Below are 16,376 nucleotides of genomic sequence, written 5' to 3'. Positions count from 1 at the left end.
TTTTTTTTTTTTTTTTTTTTTGAGACAGCACCTCACTCTGTCACCCAGGCTGGAGTGCAGAGGCATGATCTTGGCTCCCTACAGCCTCAACTTCGTGGGCTCAAGCTATCCTTCCATCTCATCCTCTCAAGGTAGCTGGGACTACATGCACACGCCACCATGCCTGGCTAATTTTGTATTTTCTGTAAAGATGTCTTGCAATGTTGCCCCCAGGCTGGTATCCAATTCTTGGCCTAAAGTGATCCTCCTGCCTTGGCCTTCCAAAATGCAGGGATTACAGATGTGAGCCATCATGTCCAGCCTATGTACCGCTTAAGTACTCTTTTCTTAAAAGCCACAAAGTTCAATCCTCATCCTTTTCTCTTTTGAATTTGTACATAATCCCAAAGGATCTTATTCGTGCCTTCAGCTTTGGCTCTCTTCTGACCTCCAGACCCATTTATCCAGCTGTCTAAAGCACGTCTTCTCAGGGATAACTTAGATGTCAAAATCAAAATCTTTAAACTCATGCTGTCCAACAAAGCAAAGCCCCTTCTCACCTTTCTATTTGTTCTCACTGTACTTATTACATGGGCGGACCTCCTTCTCTGGCTGGTAGAGCTCTTACTGCGTTGCTCTGCAGCAAGTTACAAGCTGTGTGATCTTGGGGAATGAATCTCTCTGAACCTCTGTTTCTTTCTCTGAAAGACAGAGATAATAATCTAAATCACATGGGATTATCATGGATATTCCATGAAATTATTTATCATCTCATATAGTGCCTGATACACAGCAGACATCCAGCACGTGTTTGTTTCTTCTTTTTCTTTCCTACTTCTTCTCCTTCTGCCCCCTACCAGACTGTGAGTAACGTGAGGACAGAGTCTGTGCTTTCCTCATACTCAATGCTGAGTAATTGTTTAGTGAATCACAGAACCTATATAACTACAGGACCTATAGTAGCAGACATTCCAGAGAAGTATTTAAAATTCTTTGAGGCTGCTAATCTTTCAGCTTCTGTATTCAGTCTGTAAGGAGGTGCAAAAAAGTAAAAATTTAGGATAAACTCTATACTGTGATTACAATAAATATTCAGCTATTTACAAAAAGTGTGTCTTCACACGCATTAGGAACAGATGATCTATACACCCTATATTAGCGCATTCAGGGCCCAATTTGAAACCTGCACTTCTAAAATTCACCAAAGTTCTCAGTCTGCATATTGTGTGAGCTAAAGAATTTCATGTTCTTAGTTCTTTTCTTTTGCTTAATTTTAAAAATATATAATGGACACAATAATTGTACATATTTACAGGATGCAATGTGATATTTTGATGTGTGTATGCATAATGTAATGATCAAACTGGGGTAATTACCATATCCATCACTTTAAACATTTCTGATTTCTTCTAGCTATCTTAAAATATTCACTGCATTGTTATTTGCTATAGTGGTTAACTGAGGCTGGGGAGAATGGGAGGGAGGGAACCAGAAGAGTTTGGTCAATGGGTACAAAGTTACAGTTAAACAGGAAGAGTAAGTTTTGGTGTTCTCATGTCTCTAATTTTAACAGAGTTTTATATTTTTATCAAATTTGCATTACACTGGATGCCAACGTATAAGTTATTTTTGGTAAAATACATCTTTATTCTGTGGGAGGGAAACTGGAGCACCAAGGACTAATATCCTGCTTCCTTCACAAGAAATTACTTGTAGTTTAGCATTCACTATGACAATGTGGCTGAGCATGGTTGAATTGTGATCTTGCCTTGAAAAAAAAAGATTCTAGCTACTTGCAGTTTATAAGCAGGTACCTTCTGATTATGCAGAGATCTGTTCAATGTTTCTCTAATTTAATTGCCGTGTAGTATGTGGTGGTTCATTGTGTTCAGTCTGCTTTGAGCATAAAGGTCTAACTCATTTACAAGCTGCTGAGTCACAGCGGCTCCTTCAACAAGGAGAAAGTGGCTCCAGAAGAGAATTAGTAACAGCTGGGGGCCGCACAGTCCACAGCAAGGGCATGGGGTGGAGGACACAGTGCTCCCAGTCCTGCCTCACAAGAGGCTGAAAGGAACGGGTCCAAAGCCTGGAGCAGCCAGAGATCGGGACCTGCAAACACTGAAAGAGGCTGTGCTGAGCTTTGTGCAGTACATGACTTGGAAAAAACATTTAAACTAAGATTTTTTTTTCTGTTTTCATTTGTTTTATGGGGCATTGTGTAGCTTATAGACAACCACTTAAAAGTGAAAATTCTTTTGTTAATTTAAATGGATTCCGTATGGAAACACTGATGCACATGAGGAAATTTTACTTCTATTTTTCCTAGGTTATCACTCATTCATGTGTGGACTCTGTATTGAGGGGGTTTCGTGGGCTTTGCCCTGGGCTGTGAGATAGCCTGCAGCCTTGCCTTCAGGAGCTCAGAGTACCATGCGGGAGGGGAGACAGATGAATCACCCCAGGGGTGAGTGCTGCATGTCCCATTAACAGCAGGTGATAGGAAACCTGTAGGAGATACCCCGCCTGCAAATATCACAGACTATTCCCTGGAGAAATGGATGTCTCAGTGAAAAGCAAGGATGTGTATGATCTAGCCAGGCATTAGGGATGAGGGAGGAATTGGGGTCCCAGACAAACAGAGCAGTATGCATAAAGATGGGTGGGGGTGCATCGAAGGAAGTTAGGATAGTGGTAAGAGATGAAGGATTGCAGGGCAATGCCCAAAGGCCTTGGACCCACTGGAGAAATTTTATCTTTATTCTTAGCTCAATGGAAAGCCACTGAAGGATGGTACATGATGGGTCGGATTTTCTTTTTAAAAATACTTCCTTGCCTGTAGATTGGAGATTGGATTGCAGGAAGATGAGCTTAGAGGCCAGAAAACCAGTGAAGGATCCGAGCTTTGCGGCCCAAAACAGGGCAATGATATTAGGGAGAGATGTGTGAATTCAAGAACTCCAGGGAGGCCTGAAGGTGAGGATGCTGTGGTTGTTTGAATGGAGGTGAGGCAGTCGGTGGAGGCACGTGTCAGCAGAGTCAGCAAGAGAGGGAGAAGGTTGGGGGCTTCATGGCAGGAAGATGAGGAACTTAGTTTTGGATGTGCTGAGTTTGGGGCAGAAGGTAGTTAGATTGTAAGTCGGCAGAGAGTTGACAGTATGTGGATGGAAATGAGGCCGTGGGAGTGGACATGATTGTGTGAAGTGAAAAAAAAGATAGCCAAAGACAAGTGTCTGGGGAACACAAACATTTATCAGAAGAGTTTTAGGCCAGGTGTGGAGGCTCAGGCCTATAATCTCAGCACTCTGGGACGCCGAGGTGGGTGGATCACCTGAGGTCAGGAGTTTGAGATCAGCCTGGCCAACATGGGGAAACCCCGTCTACTTTTTTTTTGTACTAAAAGTACAAAAAAAATAAAAAGTTAGCCGGGCTTTGTGGTGGGCGTCTGTAATTCCAGCTATTCGGGAGGCTGATACAGGAGAATCGCTTGAACCTAGGAGGCGGAGATTGCGGTTTGCCAATTTCATGCCACTGTACTCTAGCCTGGGTGACAGAGAAAGACTCCATCTCAAAAAATAATCATAAAAATAAAAGAAGAGTTGAGAAAAAAGATGCAGAGAAAGGTATTGGAAAGGAGTGGCCAGAGGAATACCGAAGAAGTATGGGGTCTCTGAAAACTAGGGGAAGAGCACGTTTTGAAGAGGGAATAGTCAACAGTGTGTTAAGTGCTGCAGGGAGTTCAGACAAGGAAAGGATAGAAGCGACATCCTTCAAAGAGCACTGCAATTTCAGTCACGGTTGTGTGTGTGAGTATGTGTTTGTGTGTGCCAGTGTGTGTGTGCATAGCAGAAACCAGACTGCAGTAAGTAGTTAGGCAGCAAACACAGACTGAGGAAGTGGAGGGAACTAATTCAGAAAATCCACATGACAAGGAAGGAGAGAGGGAAGGCTGAGGTCCCCACTGCTTTGGACATTGGCATTGGCTCACTCAAGTGCCTTCCTAAAGACCCGCCTTTATAAACCAGACTATTTCCCGCCGTAACTGCTCTGGCTGTTTTTCGTGACCTTGGTCTCTCCCCAATTCCTGAACCCTCTTCCTAAGCTCTTGACATTCTCCCTACTTGCTCTCTCTCCCCCAGCTCAGGCTAGAACCATGGAGGCTTATGTTGCGAAAAAAGTGTATTATAAGGAAATAAACACCTGTAAAAATGCTATTCTTTGGCGGGGTGCAGTGGCTCATGCCTGTAATCAAAGCACTTTGGGAGGCCGCGGTGGCAGAATTGCTTGAGTCCAGGAGTTCAAAACCTGCCTGGGCAACATAGTGAGATCCCATCTCTACAAAAAATGCAAAATTAGCTGTGTGTTGTAACACGTGCCTGTGGTCTCAGCTAGTTGGGAGGCTGAGGCAGGAGGATTGCTTGAGCCCAGGAGGTCGTGGCTCAGTGAGCCGTGATCATATCACTGCACTTCAGCCTGGGTGACAGAGTGAGACTCAGTTTAAAAAAAAATAAAAATGCTATTCCTCATACACATTGGCCACATTCCTCATCTAAATTATTACATCAAATTTGAGATACTAAATGTGGCATTCATATAGGAAAAAAGAACTGTGTCAAGATTACAGTAAAATAATCCCACGTATTGTAGTTTTATTTTGGAACAGAGGTAGTACTAAGAATAAGAAAAGCTATTCCATCATCAATGCAAAACTGATCATTCTAAATGCTTTTGAAAATTTATATCTAATAGTTAGCTCTGTCACAAATCATTTCAACATGCATATTGATTTCATAAATGAATTTCCTCCTTTAGCACGTTCTCATGACAATGTAATTGAAAATCAAATCCTATGGAGAGACTTTTATAGATTGGAGTATGAATGTCTCTAAGACCTTAGCTTTGCTGGGATTACGAGTCAAGACAGTTTGAAGTAGCCCAGGGTGCAGAAGAATAAGCCAGCAGGCATTGCTGACTGAACACAGCCTAGAGCTTGTTCCTGGAAGAAAAGTTGAAGAGACCAGGGGAAATCTTGGAGAAGAGGAACTTTGGGGCTTTGAGGCTAATGAGGGATAACATCAGAAGGAAGGGGTAGAGTGCAACAAATTATTCTCACAAGTCAAACGGAGCCCAAACCAGGAGGCAGCCAAACCTTTAAAGGGGAAAAAGAATTCAGGCAGAACTGTGGATTTCATACAGCCTTGTAAACAGTGTGGGATAAATTGTCTGCAGGGTCACTGAAGCAGAGAGTACAAACAAGCTTGAAATACTTCCATATTTATATAGAACAGCTGATTGAGAGCTGCAAGAGCATAGTCAGAGAGAGGTTTAAAGTTTCAAAGAGGCTGAGTTCACTGAACCAAATAAGATCCTTTTTCCTGTTCAGCATTTTGTGTGTGTGTGTGTTCTTTGGCTTATTACCACTTTCCTCATGTCCCCATGAATATTTTCATGGCATATAGTATGCGCTGCTTTACTAAACTAGTACTCAATTTGAAAACTCAGTGACCCAATTTGTTACATATCTTGCAGTCTCACTTCTTTCCACCAACTTTTCTAAGCAAAAAAATGTTTGCTATAGCTGGCATGATGCAACAAACACATGGAAAGCTCCTCGGAAGATCCTCAGAAAGTCAAGTTGCTTGTACTGATGTTTCAGATGGTGCCAGTAAAATCACTGTGAGTCAGTTCTCTTCTCCAAGTTTAAGGATTCTAATGCTGTCCTTCTCAGGGAGTGGAGAGAATTTGTTTCTTCCTGCTTGGTCTGTCTTTTACTCCCTCATTCATCCTACAAACATTACAAAGCCATCATTTGTTTCAAGAACTGGAAAAGCAATACTTCAAAGGGGCCACTTATGTGCTGCTGGTGGGAATGTAATTTAGTACAACCTCTATGGAAAACTCTATGGAGATTTCTCAAAGAACTAAAGGTAGACCTACCATTCCATCCAGCAATTCCACCACTGAGTATCTACCCAAAGGAAAAGAAGTCATTATACAAAAAAGACAACTGTACTTATATGTTTATTGCAACACAATTTACAAATGCAAAGATATGGAGTCAACCTAAATGTCCATCAATTGATGAACTGATAAAGAAAATGTGGTGTGTATACACCATGTAATGCTTCTCAGCCGTAAAGAAGAATGAAATAATGTCTTTTGCAGTAACTTGCTTGGAACTGGCGGCCATTAATCTAAGTGACTCAGGAAGGGAAAACCAAATACCGCATGTCCTCACTTACAAATGGGAACTAAGATATGGGTATGCAAAGTCATACAGAGAGCAGTAATGCGCACTGCAGACTCAGAAGGGGGAAGGATGGGAGGTGAGGGATGAAACATCACCTATTGGGTACAATGTACACTACTCGGATGAAGGGTACACACAAAGCCCAGACTTCACCACTAAACAATTCATCCATGGAACCAAAAGCCACTTGTACCCCTAAAGCTGTTGACATTTAGATAATAATAATAGTAATAATAATAAATATTATGCCCTCTATGTTAAAATAAACTTGTGAAGTCAGAAGATCATGTCATTCCCTTGCTTACGAGGGCTCAGCAGCAACCCCCAGCCACATGATAATGCTCAAATCTAATGTGGCCTAAAAGGGAGTCCTGGACGGCTGGGTCCTGGCTCACCCTGGCTCCCACCACTGCCTGGAGGCACCCTAATGAGTGTTTTGTCATCCTGGGGTCATCAGCAGGAAACCACACCCTCAGATCTGCAGAGATGGAGGTGCAGCCTTCTCTGGCAGGGCAGCTGTCCTTCATCCTGGGTTTCCAGTTCCCCCTACCCATCCCGTTGAAGTGCTGTATCTAGCTACAGGCTTTGAGATTCTGTTCAGCCACCAGAACACTGGGAATTAAGATGCCACACTAGGAGTGAAAGGCAGGGGCACTTTGAAGGTGGTTCTGCACTGATCTGTTTCCCTGCTTTTCCATTGTGTGCTGAGAATATGGAATGCCCAGTGATTCCTTGCACATCCTAAGCATTCTCAGCCTGCATGCCTTTGGACTTGCTATTGATACTGGAATGCCTTCTTTGGCATTCATCTGTATGGTCAAGAGCTGGCTCAAGCATCCCCAACTTGGGAGCAAACTTCTTCCTCTGTTTCTGCCATACCTTATACTTACTTCCAGTAGAGCTAGTTTTCCAACTAGAAAATTCTAATAGCAGTTTATTTTGCTTCTAGCCATTTCGCTGAGGCTGAGTTGGCAGGACATTAAAGTATGTATTCATTCCAATTAGGTGAAAAAAACTTATCCAAACCTTTGAACTTGGAATTGCCCATATAGACCACATCAGCAATGGAAGACAGAGCAAATGAGATGTCGGTTCAATGTATGAAAGAGCTTTTCTTCTCCCTGCCCCAACCCCTGGCCAGGTAAATCTGTGAAAGCTCTATTTTGATTTGTTTTACATTATTTGTTTTACATGTTTTGTGTTTTATGTTGACTGACTCCAAATGGTTGAGATAGTGGAGGTCCAACAACCATTTTCACACTGTAATCCTCCGAAGTTCATCCTTTGGGTTGTAATTTCATGATGAGGAGGAGCAAAAGATGCTTTTGCAACTTAAATAGCATCTTCTGAGAAAGGTCTCTATTTTCACTTCTGTCTTAACTTACAACTGCATTCAACTCTTTCTATTTCCTTTCCTTGCTTCATATTTTCTCCTATGCACCTATAATTATCCAATTTACTATATATTTTATACTTATCTGTTTTCTCCACTAAAACACAAACTTCTTGCAGGATTTTTGTCTGTTTTGCTCACTGTGGAATCCCAAAAGCAAAGAACAATGCCTAGCATAGAGTAAGTGTTTAAGAAGCATTTGCTAAATGGATGAACACCTCTTCGTTTTATGAGAAATGAATCTTCCCCAAGAAGGGGCTCCTGGGTGCATCTTGTGTGTAGGCATCTCTATGTCCCCAGGCTGCTTGGGAGCTGAGTCATCTTTGTGCCCACACCTGGGAAGCAGGACTCTTGTTAGTAGTGCTTTGGCCTTGGGCATGTCAGTGAGTAAGGAGGCTGTGTGGGATCTGTGTCCACACTTACATAAGAAAGCAGTATAGCCTGGTGCCGCTTTCATTTTCAGCAAGTGTGTGTTTACACTGGCCTGGGATCTACTACAAAGTTTAATGTTTGGTTATAAATTTATTTCTCAGCTACTTTTGTGAATAAACATTTTCTAAAACGTATCTATTTTAAAAGTGACAATGTTTGAAGGGAAGAAAGAGGTGGAGCGAAACCTAGTAGTTAATTTACAGAACTTAGAGCCTGAATTTTTTGGGTTGGATCTTTGATTCTACCACTTATTAGTTTCGTGATCTTCCTCAGTTTCCCAGTCTGTAAAATGGAAATAATAATGGTACCTACCTCATGGGATGTCAAGAGTAAATATAAAAAAGTGTGACAGCCAGCAATGACTATGTAAGTGCTAGCAGTTAATATTATTTATTATTATTATTCTTGCTTAAATAATCACTTTGAGATAAACCGCTTTGCTTTTACTACTAGCAATAAGCATGTTTAAATACTTTTAATGTTATTATAACTTGTATTATAGTAGACTAATGTGGAATTTTATTAAGCAGAATTCCCTCTAGACTGTTATCTATGCATAGGGAACAAAAAATGATGTATATAACAATAAGTTTGAGGCACTGGAAGATCTTGAATGAGCTTCTGAATCATCAGAGTTACTATATCTTTGGGGGTGAGTGAATTTTATTACAAAGAAAGTTTTTTTTTTTTTTTAAATTTGGTAAGCCTTAAATAACAATGTGCAAATTTCCTTCAAGAAGTGCTGTTGAATGCTAGGGATAAGTAGTGTGATGACTACTCTAAATTAAGAAAATAAGGCCAGTTTGAGAATCAGCAATGTGCTGTGCAGCTGAACTGGAGGCACAGTGGTGCTGGTGAATCGGACCAGCTCTGGAGAATTTGAACATATAGACAGAGAGCATGATGTCTGATTTCTCCAGCACTGTTGCATCCCAGTCCGACTTTCCTAGGATCAGTTCAAGTTTGATCATAACCCCAAATCCCTCAGCACCTTCATTATGCCTCATAAGCCACAGGGTGCTTGCTGGCAGCCCTTGTTTCTCATTTGTTTCTCCACCACTGTTACTTGTATTATGGCACGTGACTCTGTTCCCAACACCCTCAGTCCTTGGGAAGGGGACAGACTGAAATAAGTAGATATTGCCATTGGGAGAAACAATTTCAAAGAGTTCTCCCCCCATGCATCCTTGCTGAGGTCATGGCGAGACATAGATAGAGGGTAGGCGAAAGCAGGAAGATGACAGCAGAGCAGTAAGGGCTCAGCAAAAGAGAGACTAGGGCAGGTGTGTGAAGAAAGGGAGAATGGAAGAGGAATTGGATGCATGAAGGCAGAGAAAGTAGGTGGTGGGCAGAAATAATGGGAAAAGGTGAATCTTCAGAAGTCAAATTTAATGATGTTTGCTTAACATTTGCATATATGATATTACTCCCCAAGTATGTGAACTAGACAGTTTACATATAAGGCAGGAAAATAGGGTCTGGAGGCAGGGAACATAAGGCCAATTCACACTTCAGCTATGACAGGAAATATCGTCTCCTTAGGGCATAGTTCCTAGGGCCACTCAGAGAGAAAGAACCCTGAAACCCAGCATGCCAGCTAAAGGGTAAGAATTTCTCACCAGCCAGTCTCTGGCCTCTTTCTCTCTGTGAAAACTGGTTAATTTCCTCTGTAAAGTTTTAAATTAATTGGTTTAATAATAATAAGAGCTTAAATCAAATATTTCATCAGGAAAGTAGAAAGCCTAATGCCTTTTAGTTCACATGACTTTAGCAATCTTTGGGAAGTAAAGAGAATTCTAAAGATTATTGGGAAAATACAATGTCTTTAAAATGTAAACATGTGGTCTAAATTATGTTCAAATATTAGGTTTGCTAAATGCTTTAAGGTCATAAACTGCTTCTTTGGCTTTTGCAAATTGTTTAACTTGCCTGCTTTCCAGCTAGGTAAGGCCTAGGGACATGAGGAGTTGGCCACGCCCCTAATTATGCTGGAAACAGTCAAACCTTATCAGAACGTAACTTACCAGGTTTTACATTAAAGTTAAAATTACTGAGAGTTGCCATTGTAACATGCAATTAAGACTACTGGAAACAGTTTTACATGCAAGGTGTGTAAGAACAGTAGAAAGTGTGTGTGTGTGTGTGTGTGTATGCATGTTTTGTAAAAGATTTTTACTATTTTAAAATTTCTGAGTCATTATTTTGGGAGAATAAATAATCTGGAATTCCAAAATCAAACTTCAGTTTCAAAATTGTCTTTCCTAATGCCTGGCTTTCTCGATGGATCAGAGGGCCCCTGAAAACATCCAGAAAGGAGGTAAACAGGATTATTTGATGTCTTTAGGTATATGGGATTGCCAAAATGATGTTCAGTCTTCTTTAGGTTATATTTTTGTGAATAATACTAATATAGGTCCCAAAATTGTATGGGATTTCTAAAATAGTACATGCTGTCAATGATAATTATGGTTATTATGTTAAGTTATTTTAAACCACAGAAATAACTAAATATCCTTGTATAAAGCTACTAACCCAAGTAGAACAAAAATTAATTAAATACCAAGAAAATACTTTGTCAGACTTTCAAGTTAAACCAGCTGATACTGAAATTTTAAAAATAGTTTATAACCAATGCTTGGTCCCATATTCCTGGGAAGACAATTAAAGCTTCATGTGCATTTGGTCACCTTGTGGGCCATTTAAACATTTCATAAAGGGATTTCATTCAATTATTATTTCCAATGCATGTTTTCTGGTTGTATATAAGCTTTCCCATGAGAGAGGGCTGATGTTATAACAGTAGATTATTATGCTACAGTGTATTTTCACTAGGTGAAAAAGCTTTCTATGGTTTGAATCTTCTTATAACACCAGAGAAAGACTATCCTTACCATCCTCACTGCAACTAAACTTGAGGACCTTGGGCTTTGGGTTCATGGTCTCGCAAGTGAAAAGGGTCCCTCCACACTTTTGGAACTGTGCACCCATTGGAACCATTGAGGTAAAGCTAACCAGAGAAATTTCTCCCAAGAAGATGGCATCCTTGAAGCGAACAGCTTTTCCCAAGTTCACAGAATAAGACTTCTACTATCATGAAACTCTTATCTTTGAATATTTTTTTCCTGCTTATGCCTCTACAACAACCACAGTGTTTTTCCACCCTTTTTTGGGTCTGTTATGTGCACTTATGGAGTATACTTTTGTTTGTAAAGAAGTTTGCAGCCAACCTTATACATGAATAACCTTCTTATACATGGATAACTTTGATAGATAGAAGATGAAGGTCCAAGGCAGGTAAGAAACTTTAGTGGTTCATACGTTGCCTCATAATCAGTTGAAAACAAAACATTGGTTCACCCCTCTTAACCCACATCATGGGTTAAAGAGAACATTACCAGGAGGCTTTCACTCTTCTAGAAGGGTATCATTTGTTGGGTCTTTTTTCCATGGTTTAAAGTAAAAGAAGCAATGATTAGAAATGTATCCCTCATGATAGGCTCTATAGCAAATTCTACTTTAAAGGCTATCGTTACACACAACAGATTTTAAATTCTTTTGTGAAAGTTATGCTAAGTAATAGAATTGGCTAAACGAAGAAGTTCCTGTGTGGCTGTTATGCTTGTGGCATATGGAGAAACACGTCAAATGCAGATTATGAGAATTCAGTTGTAGGGGATGAATGAAAAGACCACTTAGTCAAGTGAGTAGACTCTTCATCTGGCTCATTCTTTAACCTATGGAAGTGTAGGTGGTTTGGTTTCTAGGGACCCTGGTTAAGGAGCATACTCTGAACTCTGGGTATTTTCCTTCCAGTAGTGATAATAATAGTCTCCCTGGTGCACTGTATTCCCTCAAAGGTTTTAAATGCTTGCATACAACCATCTCTAGAACATCAAATGGTCTCTCTTCAACTGGAATGATAAGAGCTGAAAGAAATGTGCAACCATGAGGACACCGTAACCTATGAATGATGTGCTGAGACTGGAAACCCAAAATGATGGTAACTGAGGACACTGAAGCCCTAAGTTTTGGTCACACACTCACCTAAGTAAGAACCTGACCAAAAAGGGGGAATTTTTAAAACAAAATTCTGGGAGGCCATTGTTTTGAACTAAGCTCATGCACTCATGCCCTGGGCCCCAACAGACCAAACCAAACCCAGATGGAGTTGTTTGTGCTCAGACTTTACGGAAACGCATGGATTCTACAACAGACAAGCTTTTGTTTTTTTTCTTCTGCAAATCTCTATAGCAAACATTTCTGACAACATAGGTATCCAACCCCTGAAGTTCCCGTTGAATCTTTTAACCAAATTCATTTCCTCTCGCCTGGAGACCGTCAGGCTTCAGATGATGATGCAACAAAGGTTCCAGCCAGTTCCAGCCTGAGACCGTCAGGCTTCAGATGATGATGCAACAAAGGTTCCAGCCAGTGAAGACACCACCCTTGGACATCAAGATGCTACCCTGCCTCCACTAGATAGAGCAGGGAGAGTTCTGTGATCCCCAGTAGGTAGGGACTATGCCCCAAGCCAGCATGAAGCAGTTACCAAAAAAGATCATCAGTCCCTCTGCCTCCCATAAAGATTTATGGGATCACATCTCTCTGGGAGATGAGGCAGGAAAATAGGGTCTGGAGGCAGGAAACATAAGGACAATTCACACTTCAGCTATGACAGGAAATATCCTCTCCATAGGGCATAGGCCAAGTAAATGACTTTGCAACTTTACTTCATCCTCTTCATTTATATACTGTGCGCCCCAATCCTCTAGAGGATATTGAAACTCCCCAAAATTCTAAATAATGGGGCCTTTGAGCCCCTATGCTCAGACCCACTCCCACATGGTGGAGTGTACTTTTCTTTACAATAAAACCCCTCATTTCTTCCTTGTTTTGTTTGTGCATTTTGTCCAATTTTTTGTTCAAGATTCTGAGAACCTGGACACCCTCCACTGTTAACACACATAGTTTCTTAATTCTCACAACATTGTAAGGAGGTTATTATTCTCTTCTCGTTACCAATATCTGGAGTCTCAGAAGGTTGCCTAAGGTTGTAGAGTTAACATTTAGGTCTTGGTCTGAATCCAAATTCTGTGTCTTATGGCACATAGCGTTAACTAAACAGGGCAAATAGATAACCAAGGAGAAACCACCCAAAAATGTCAACTCTCCACAAGAGCCTGGAATCATAGGAATGAGCTATATAGTGCATCAACAATAATAGCTGTTTTGAGAATGGAATTTTAAAAAGAGCAACAATTTTCAATGCTTCAACTTTGCTGCAGTATTAGAGTTTCATTACAATATTAGTCACACATCATGTTAAAAGTACTGGAGTTTAATAGTTACATGGACTGAAACATGATTGAAATACTTAAATGAGGCCAAATGGGGACACATTAGGTGAGGAGAGAAGAATCTGAGAAGGTGTGTGTGTCTGTGTGTGTGTGTGTGTGTGTGTGTGTGTGTCTGTGTGTATGAGAGAGAGAGACAGACAGAGACAGAGAGACCAGGAGAGGGGGAGAGGGAGGTGAGCGCGTGGCAGAAACGGGAGGCGTAGGGAGGGGGGTGTGTGGCAACACTCATTCTCAGCTCAGGCCGTTTCCATGGCTAGAAGATGAGCAGATATTTGTAGCTGGGAGAACAACTCTCCACCCACTCCCATACCCCACCCAGGGTGGATCTGAATAGGACTTTTTGTCCATCTCTGGTTTATTTTCTACAAAGCATCTACAGTCATCTTTCTGAAACAAAAATTCAGTTATATAACTTACCTGTTTAAAATTCTTCAATGGATTCTTCTCACCCTCTGAATAAAATCCTACCAGTTCCTACGTAGCCTATCCTGCCCACCTCTCCAGCCTCATGCTCTGCATCCCAGCACTCTGACTTTTCTGTTCACAAGTCTAGCCTTTCCCTGCCACAGGGCCTTTGTAGACACTATCCCTTTGTGGAGAAGACTCTCCTCAACACCCTTCAAATACTATGACCTCATCAGGAAGGCCCTCTCTGACTCCCCGTGTCTGGTGAGTTTCCCTTGTTGTTTATTATTTCACAATTTTATTCTCTTCATAGTGCGAATTGCAATTGCAATTATACATATTGTTTGCTCATTTGTTTTTGTATCTTCCTTACTAGATTATAAGCTCCGTGAGGGCAGGAACTACATCTGTTTTATCTAGTGCCAAAGGATGTATTCATTTATTTTATTTTATTATTTTAATTTTAATTCTTATTTTAAGTTCTGAGGTACATGTGCAAGATGTGCAGGTTTGTTACATAGGTAAGGAATAAACCCAAATACCAATTAATATAGACTGGGTAAAGAAAATGTGGTACATATACACCATGGAATACTATGCAGCTATAAAAAGGAACAAGATCATGTCCTTTGCCAGGACGTGGATGGAGCTGGAAGCCATTATCCTCAGTAAACTAACACAGGAACAGAAAACCAAACACCACTTGTATTCATTTATTTAATAAATTCCCATTGATAATAATGTCTTATTACAGTGTCCAGGGTGACAAACACCTTAACCCAGAGTGGACCCAATCCAACATAAAGAAAAGCTATGCTTGCCATGGTTTGATGAGGTCTCTGCACAGTCAGAAGTGACTGCAGGGGCCAGCGGGCTCTGTTGCTATGAAAAGCAGTGTTAGTAGGAAATGTTTCTTACAAAGTCGTAGATGTTTAGGCATGGTTTTGAAGGAGAAGGATGAGTAAGAGGGAATTACTGTTCTTGGCTCATCACTGAAGGCAGGGTAAAATCAAAGTAAGTGGACTTTGAAAACTGAGGTACTGTCTTTGAACATGGGATTATTGTTTGTTCCTGGATGGTGTATGTGTGGATGAAGAGCATGTGTCTGTGAGTTTCTGTGTGTATGTGTATGTGTGTTCGTGCACACAGATGCATGCTTGGGCTGGCTGGATAACCAGGAACCAAGAGAAGCACAGTTGTCCTCTCGCTGATAGAGAGAGAGATACTGCAGAGAGCTGGTTCTGGGAGATCCAGAGCCTACCATGAACTCCTCTGCTACAGACCTCCCTCCAGGACTCCATCCATACCACACCCATTCATGCACAGCCTGGGAGTATTCTCTGTTGAATAACTCAGGCTCTCTGAAGTCTTAGGTCCAGGGTGTTGGACTGATAGGAATGTATCCCAGGGGACTTTCTAAAAAAGAGTGGGAGTGTGGGACCTGGCATTAGATTGAAGTGGCAGCCTCTCTCAGATGGATGGGAGGCATACTTCAAGACAGGGGAGCAAGTTTAGAAACTGGTGCTTCTCCTAGATAACGTTTTCCTCGTTATGTTCTTGTTTTCCTTTGGACTGTGGGAATAGTCTTGCTTAGTACTCAATGTAAAATATTTTCTCTCATCTTATAAATCCTGTCAGCTATGCCCAGCCCTCTAACCTTGTCTATTATATGCGTATCATCTTGTGGGGAATTAAGAGACGGGACAAGAAAGCGATGTGACTTTTTGTACTTCCCTCTTCTACCAAGCTTATTACGACAGCAGCGGCTTTCCATTGAGGAGGAGAGTGGCTGGGTTCAGACTCGAGCAGCAAAGTAGGTGCCAGTGAGGGTTTTGAGCTGTGCAGGGGATGCTCAGCTTGGAGCAACTGCAGTTACAAGGGCAGTGGCTGAGACATAAGACCCCTGTCCTCTGCAAATACATAAGCACAATATATGTGATCCTTCCTCTGCCAGTTTCCCCACTGATCGTCAGCATTACCTGAAGTCGTTGTTAAAAATATTCAGAAATACCCTGGGCTCTACTCCTGAAGGTCTGGGGTGTGGCGTGGGATCCTCTATATTGTCGAAGCACCCAGATCATTCTTTTCATCTGGGAAATGTGGGACTCACTGTCCCAGAAGGAGGTGACCCTTGCAGGGCTGGGGAGAGGCTGACGTTTGGGTCACACATTACTGACCCTGCTTCAGAGAGAACGTACAGAAAAGGAGTGATATATTTATATGTAAATATATGTCTCTCTATACATCTCTGTGTGTGTGTGGTATATGCTTAACATTCCTAGGAAAAGCTTCTTCTCTAGAAGAGATTATAAATCACCTCACTGGAAAAAAATCAAAGAACCAGGCTTTCAATGGACTCCACTTCTTTATTTATAAACCCATCTTCCAACCTTTCTGAACTTCTTAAACAACACGAATTCATCTCAAGTTGTACAATCTGTTACCTTGGCAAGCTTCTAATGACAAATCTTGTTTTCCATCTTTGAATGTGGCTCTTAATTTCTCTACTAAACATTGAGAGCAAGAACCATTGCAGCAGGGGAGGAATGGGAGTGTGCCTGTA

The sequence above is a fragment of the Rhinopithecus bieti genome, unplaced genomic scaffold (genome assembly GCF_001698545.2).
Source record: "Rhinopithecus bieti isolate Rb0 unplaced genomic scaffold, ASM169854v2 scaffold_35538, whole genome shotgun sequence".
Taxonomy (NCBI): Eukaryota; Metazoa; Chordata; class Mammalia; order Primates; family Cercopithecidae; genus Rhinopithecus; species Rhinopithecus bieti.
Note: the sequence above shows the minus strand (reverse complement) of the source record.